Consider the following 8,251-nt stretch of genomic DNA (forward strand, 5'->3'; position numbering starts at 1 on the left):
CACTTTTGTGGATGCTCTCCTCCCTATTGTAGATTGTAATTTGTCTAAGCAGAAATGCAATGGAGCCATTTTGAACAGAATCAGGAAAGCTAATTGTTATATTTTCAGTGAGAAAATTTTCAGAAATTGGAAAACATTACAAATTAGAGCTGGATTTATTGTTTTGGAGAGCTATAGTTGTTAAACTTTACCAGCATAATACTGTTTCCATAGGAGATGGTCTTGGAGAATTGTAGTCAAAAAATTAATCAACTGCCACTAAAGTGCTGAATGTCTTTGCTTTTTTTTTTTTTTTGGAGGACAGACTTACAGTCATTGCACCATACTCAAAGCCTTTCCAATTAGGTAGAACCTTCCTAACACTGAACCCATAAGGCATCATTTTAAAGACTCACCCATGCATAAGAGTAACAGGTTAGTAGGTAAAAAGCACAAGGTTTATTTTGAATCCTATTGTTGATGTTCCCTGTGTTTCCTTAGGCATGTAATTTAATACTCACATTGTAACAATTAAGACAAAATTTAAAAATAAAACAAAATTCCAAATGAACCTTAATTGCTTAAAGGAATAGGTATAGTTTTCTTATTCCTTCATTTGACTATGATTTAATGGGTATATCTTTACTGATGGCCCACAGCAGAGTAATGCAGAATTTGAAATCTACTCAGGCTGTATTTATGAAATCTGGGGTCTGATAAGAATTTTTCAAGATAATTTCAAAAGGAACTTCTATAATTAGAGTGACCTAAGTCATTTTGGCAGGTCTCTGAATCATATATAATTGTCATTTTCTTTACCTGATCTATAAATATGAATTCCTATTGGGTCATGGAAATTTAAAAAAAGTTTTTTCATGTCTTGGAAGGAACCAATGACATCATGAGTGTGATAGTTTGACCTGTTCATAAGTTGAATAGAAGTGAAGCAGAGCTGTGCAAAGTTGTCAGATTCCCTCTCTTCTCCAGAATCACTGGAGTCTGGAGACAAGACACAAGTCAAGACAAGTGATGATGTCCCAGGAGACATTTTTGTGGAAATTGAACAAATATCCCAAACCTAATATCCCTAAGGTGTTTTGTACCATTTAAAAGGCTAGCTATATAAATATGTTGTTGTTGTTATTATTATTATTATTATTATTATTTCTCATATCTATTGGCATGGACAGATATTTTGGATACTTTTTGTTAAATTTAACTTTGAATCATCTCATCAAATGAGTAGCGTTTTAGTGTAATTTAAATGGAGTGTATATATTATCTACCATTAGTGATTCTCACAAAAAAAATCTACTTCACCAGCAAGTAGAGACTTAGTCCTTCCTTTTATTTATACTCAATTATGATTCAGGGACAGAAAATATAAATATTTCCCTGTGGTCATTTCCTAAAATGTTGGTGTTTGGAAAGGTTTCTTAGATTATCCAATCCAACCTCTTTATTATACAGATCACAGAAACTAAGATTTAGACCCAGGAGGGACCTAGAAACTAATCCCTTATTTTACAGCGGGACAAACTGAGGCTCATAGAGGATAAGTAGATGGCCCAAAGTCACATAGGTAGCAAGTGACAGAGATAGAATTTCAATACAGACTCTTCTATTTCTAATCGCATTTCTCATGGGGTCTTTTTGTGGAAACTGAGATGTTGAAAAGTGAAGTAAATAATCTAAAGGAATAGATGATAGGATGCAGGATTTGACCCCAAGTCTTGACATCATGTCCATTGTTCTTGGCAGCTACTCCAGTCAAAAAAAAAAAAGCATTTCAAAGTGTGTTTTATTGATGATAGAACTGAAGTTGATCTGGAGAATAATACTAAAAACATACTAGTAAACTCTTGTTCAAGACATACTTTGACCTAACTACTTAGACCCAATCTCAGTTTGATGGTAGAATAAGACAGAGCAACTAGCCTCCAAAGTTGCAAGGCTTTTCATGGTTCTATTAGAGTCACATGGGTCCTTTTTCAATCTATTTGCAGGGCTTGAGGTTGGGGAAGCTAATGATGTGCGATTCTGCGAATTCTTAGCCCACCTTCGACCATCTCACTTCATTTTTCTCTTTACAGAACCCAAAATTATATATGGATTGTAGGGAGAAGAAAAGAGGGATCATGAACTGAGTTAGAAAATAGAGACCTTGCCAGTTTTTGGATCATTCCTTTGCCATTGCTTCTCTTCTAAACTAATTTTGTGTGTGTGTTTGTGTGTGTGTTTGTGTGTGTGTCTTTGTATGTATATGTATAATTTAATGCCAGATATATAATAACCAATAATTACTAACCTTTTAAAGATTTGCAAAGTACATTCTAAATATTTTTTCATTTTATTCTCGCAACTTTCTATCATATCATCAAATGAATAGAGTTTTAGTGTTCTTTAAATAGTGTGTATATATTATCTACCATCAGTAATTCTCACACACATAATAAAAAAATCTGCTCCACCAGCAGTAGTCCTTCACCAAATTACAATTCAAGGACAGCATGACATTTACAGAATATGTAAATATTTCCCTGTGGTCATTCATCTGAATGGTATGGAACAAAGGTACTATGATTATTCCCATTTCACAGATGAGGAAACTGAGGCAAATGGAGGATAAACAAGAGTCACATAGCTGGTAAATAGCTGAAGTTGAATTTTAATTCTTCTGGACTCTGAATTGAATGGTCCCCTTAGTGCTTCAAAATGATGTTATTCAGTCACTTCAGTCATGTCTTACTCTTTTTGACATCTGGGGTTTTCTTGGTAAAGATATTTGAATAATTTTCCATTTCCTTCTTTTGCTCATTTTACAGATTAAAAAAACTGAGGCAAACTGGTTTAAATGACTTGCTCAGAGTCACACAGTTAATCAGTGGTTGATATCAGATTTGAATTCAGGTCTCTCTGACTCCAAAACCAGTACTCTTTCTACTGAGCCACTTAGCTGCCCTTATGATCCATAGTTAATATTTATTAAAGATGTTCTGGTTATCTAGAAAAATGCGGGATTCTTGGTTTGAAAACTGCTCCAGTTTTCTCTTGTTGTCCTTATTGGAAGATGCAGCAATACTAAGTTAGCAGTTTCTTTGTAGGAGATAATAAAGGATAGATAACAGAGATAGCAACTGAAATCACAGAACTACAGACTCAGATCATGATCATTCTGGTACTGGAACCTATCTTGTCTCCCAGTCTCATACACCATCCTAAAAACTACTTTGTATTTCGTTTTCAGCTATTTTTAATATGCCTATAATGTAGATATTATATCTCCAGAAAGAATTTAAGTTTCTTGAGGTCAGAGACTGTTTCATTTTCACAGTGCCTGGGAAAGAGTTGATGCTTAATAATGTTTGCTGGTTGACTGATTGATTGATGGTGCCTTCCACTACTTCTTATTATAACAAGCCTTTATTCAAGTCTGTCAAGTACTAGCCAGCTCAGAGTTCACTTGGCATGGATTTGGGGACCTGCTTTGAGCTGTAACTCCTCACTTTCCATTGGTATCAAAGAGCATCTCTTCATTTTCAAACTGAGAATGAAAAGCACAAATTCACAATATTATGTGATAACATTTCTAAAGCCCTATGAATCACAAGAAATGATATAGGTGCGACAACACCACTATAGTCTACACCATTTATCACGCCTCTCTTATGGGGTAATTAGGAGATGTGCGAGGAAATACGCTTTTCATTTTCATTCACTGGTAATGGCCATGCACTCCCTGAGAGAAGATTTATTTCTCTCCACCTTGCCTTCTACTAAGCTAAGCACTTATTCTCAACTCATGCAAATGAAAGGTGTATATTCCATGTGAGCGAGAGTGTGTGTGTTTGTGTAATTAAGACATACGTATTAACTTTTTAGCTGACACAAGAAGATACAGCTTCAAAATATTGGAAATTTGCTCCAGATAGAACACATCTTCATGTCCTCCATTCTATACAAAACAAGTGATATTTACAGGAATAATTCTCTATGTAATTACACAATTATTAAAAACATAGTAGTGAAGTAGGAGCTTTTTATCAAGTCATCCCAATTAGTGCTGTTTCATACTCATCACTATCTACTTGAATGTGGATTGCTTGGATGTGACTGTAGAAAGCTCATTAAATAAATTTTCTTTAAAATTTAATTACTGGGAACTTCTTCAGATAATAATGATTATGGGTATAATTAGTATCTTTGTTCTTCTTTGTTGTTAGACTAAAAGGTACAAAGACTTGGAGAAAAAGGAAGAGAAATTGCAGATCTAACACTTGGAGAAGGAGCTGTCACAGGCAGCAATAAAATATTAAAAAGCCAAAACCAGCAGTGGAGAGAGAGCAGGGGGATCCAAGGGGTGAGAATTGTGGTTTGACATTTAAGAATTTAACCTTTCCTATGCCTGTTAAGTGGTTTGTAAGTTGGACCTTTCTGGGGTCTCCATCCCCCATCCTCCCCAAGACAGACTCACCTATAGGTCCGGACAAATATCTTCCTCGAAGCATTGTATTGCCCATACAATCTACTTCTGTTTTGACTGATATAAAGGAAGAATGGGATTGTTTATATACATGAACTTGAGAGATAGAATTGGTTTTGTTCAGGTTGCATCATAGGGAACTAGCTCAGAGTTGATGCTCTATGACACATTCTACCTTGGGAACAGTCATCCACCACCAAAGGGGGAGGCTTTTTCTGGCTACTTCAAAGGCACTCTTGCAGTCTTTGATTCATACATTAGGTAGGGAATTGGACTAGAAGCTTTCTAAGGTTTCTGCCAACATGATTCTCTGATTCTTTAAAAATGCCTCAGGTCCTTCCAGAGATCTTTCCTTCTAAAAGACTGAACAAAATTCACATTAAATGGAGGAATTCTGTAGATTATTACTGGGTTCTAGTAGCCCCCAGAACAAACAATGGCTTCAATTCATTTGAAACTCAAATTGGGAATTTTTTACTTTTAAAGATTTCTGCCATATGTGAATCAACACAAATACCCTAGATTTATTCAATACCCAGCCAAACTAATGGGGGAATACTTTAGCAAAAAATAAAGACACTCCCCCCCCACCACCTCCTGCCCTTTAATTATTTGGAAAGAATTATGAACTCCAGATAGCTCTAATAAGCAGAATGGAGAATGGAAGGAGGAAGGGAGAAAGGACTTTCCCTTATCAGCTTTCAAACTGAAGTTTCAATTCAATTCAAAAACCATTAATTCAGGAACTAAATTTCTAAAGCTTTTACAACATCAAGCCATGAGTACCTTTATGTACAAAATATTGTTCAGGGCACTATATAAATATGGCCTCTGACATTCAGTATCTCACAGAAGACAATAATTATCACAGCTTGGATGGGAAAAATTGAGGAGTTTATAATTAGCCTTGTTTAAATAGGAAAGAAGATTTGAAAGAAAAAAACTCGAGTATATACAAAGATATCCATATCTATACCTCTATCTCTATACCTCTATGTATGTATGTATGTATGTATGTATGTATCTACTATCTATCTACAACTCTGAATTTGAGTCTAGATATTGCTTTCATTAATTATATGACACTGGGTAAGTTATTTTATCCCTTGGAGTCTCAATTTCCCCATCTGAAAAAATGAGAAGATTGTTAATAGTCTACCTATCTTTTAGGAATGTTGCAAGGTTCACATGAGAGGATGTACAAGAAGAACTCATTAACCATAAAAGGTTGTGTGAATATGAGCTATTATACTATTGTAGATTATACAAGATGTGTATTCATCTGGGAAACTAGACAGACTGGCTAAAAACAACTTGCTTTCATTAAATCAGAGAAGATTCAAGATGATTAGATTGTGAATTTAGAGTTAGGGAGCTCTTAGAAGTAGTCTGGTCCAATTCTTTCACCTTATAGATGAGCCCAGAGAAATGAATTAGCTTGCTTAAGCTCACATAGTTAATAAGTGGAAGGAGCAGAGTTCTAGCTCAGTTCTTCAGACTTTTAGTCCAGCTTACTTTCCTCACCACCAACGCCTTTTTATAAGATGCAGCAAGTCTTAACTGACCATCTCTGGGGTTTTTTTAGCAAGGAACAGAGAAGATAACTATTGTCTCTCCCTCCCTAGGGTTTGGCCAGTTTTCGATATTATTTGGATCTGTAATGTTCCACTTCTCCTATCCCCACAACCAAAAATCATTTTTTTAACCAGACAGGAGGGGTATTATGAACATGGCAGGTTACTGAATCACTGAATCTTTTATCTCTTCTAGGCTATAGGTAATAGGAGCCAACATAAATAAAAGAAATATTGGTTCAGAGGTATGCATCATGGACACGAAGGAGCAAAGGAACTTGGGATGTGGATGATGAAAGCATCTATGAACCCCAGTCACCATATGAAACCCTTTGTCCAAAGCATGAAGAACAACAAATCATGCATGATACAAAGATGCCACTTCAAGGAGAAAGAGAATCAGTTCTGAGAAGTTGATAGGCAAAGTGGTCATGACAGATCAAAACCAATAATGGAAAGACTGGATAGGGAATCAAAAGATTTCTGTTCTGTGGGATCATTTCCTTTAACCTCAGTGTATCCACAAAGAAATTAGTGTAATTGCTATATAAATCTCCTCTACTCTACAATTCTGTGAATGCTAGACTAATCTGTAGTTTAAGTGAGCACAGTCGAAGATCATTCTAGAGGTGGAAGATTAACTACCTCAGAGGTCTTCTAGTCCAAAGATGTTGAACATGGCGATCATAGGCAACATGAAGTTGCAACACTCCTCTTTTCCTGACCCAGATTAAAATATAGATTAGGGAATATTAAAATAAATAAAATATAGTTTATGCTACTTTTTAAAATGCCCATAGGTGGCCATTTCCTTATGTATGGATTAATCACCTCATTTTTTAAATAAACTTGATATTACTACTTCAGTCCAGTCTTCATTTTATTGATGAGGATACTGATATCCAGGAGATTAATTGACCTACTCATGGTAGTACAAGCGGTAGAATCAAAGAAAAACTTGAACCCAGAACCTCTAACTCCATAGTCAGGACTCTATTATACCATATTGTGTCTCTCCTTTCTAAAATAACAGGTTCATGACCAGGGGATCATTCAAAGGGGAAGATAGCAACATTGGTCTAGATGTGCTACCCTAAAATCCCATATAAAATCAATCCCACAGTCAGAAATGGAACAATCAGAAAGAGTTCTAAAATGCCCCTCCCAAGAAAAGATCTTGCCAGCAATTAATTATGGTTTCTCTTATTTATCAGGCAGCCAAGTAGACAAATTCAACTTCCAGCCCTTTGGTTAGTAGCTATTTTTTCTGTTTTTATCCTTTAAAGCATTGGCTTTTTATCCTTTAGAGCATTGTCCCTGAAGTTAGGAGAAGAGTTCAAATCTGGCTTCAGACACTTAAAAATTACCTAACCCACTGCCTTGAAAAAAAAATTAAAATTAAAAAATTAAAATACTTTTCATTTAAGAAGAATTAATTTGCTCTTTCTCCTATCCAACCCCCCCCAAAATAATGAAAAACAAAACCTATGTAACAAACATGCAGGATCAAGCAAAGTAAATTCCTGAATTGGTCGTGTCCAAAATTTGTGCCTCATTCCGTAGCTAGAGTATATCACCTCTCTTTTCAGGAGATGGGCAATATTCTTCAATATTAATCCTATAGAGTCATGGCTGATCATTGCATTAATCGATATTCTTAAATCTTTTAAAGATTTTTGTCTTTGCAACGTGATTGTGTTGAAGTTGTATCCTGGCTTCTCGGTTCTACTCTACTCTTAATCAGCTCTATCAAGTTCATACAAACCTTCCCAGATGTTATTGACTATTTTTCCTTGAGGCATCAGCTAAAAGGAATCTTAAAACCTCTAGCTCACCCTCTCAGAGTTAGCAAGGTGACCCAGAAGACAGAGCACGTGGAACATGGAATCAATAATACTCAAGTACAAATCTGTTCTCAGATACTGATTGGCTCTGTGACCCCAGGTAGATCACTTAATCCCTGTCTGTCACAATTACCAGCAAATGTATAATCAGTACAATAATAGCACCTAAATCCTGGGGTTGTTGTGAGGATCAAAAGAGGCAATATTTGTAAAGCATTAAGCACAATGTCTAGCACACTACAGGAGCTTCTTGCTGTTCAGTAGTGTCCAAATCTTCATGAGTCATTTGAGATTTTCTTATAGAGATACTGGAGAGATTTGCCATTTTCTTCTCCAGTTGATTTTGCAGATGAGAAAACTGAGGCCAATAG

The 8,251-nt window shown here is 35.7% G+C and overlaps 1 long non-coding RNA gene across 1 annotated transcript in view; it reads left to right on the plus strand.

Moving 5' to 3' along the window:
• The window catches only part of LOC141498435 (uncharacterized), a 102,022-nt gene extending 94,466 nt beyond the window's left edge, over nucleotides 1–7,556 (plus strand). Inside the window, exon 3 of the long non-coding RNA XR_012471637.1 lies at nucleotides 6,233–7,556. This is a non-coding gene — a long non-coding RNA (uncharacterized LOC141498435). The remainder of the gene's footprint in view (nucleotides 1–6,232) is intronic.
• The last annotated feature ends 695 nt before the right edge of the window (nucleotides 7,557–8,251 follow it).

The sequence above is a fragment of the Macrotis lagotis genome, chromosome X, assembly GCF_037893015.1.
Source record: "Macrotis lagotis isolate mMagLag1 chromosome X, bilby.v1.9.chrom.fasta, whole genome shotgun sequence".
NCBI lineage: Eukaryota > Metazoa > Chordata > Mammalia > Peramelemorphia > Peramelidae > Macrotis > Macrotis lagotis.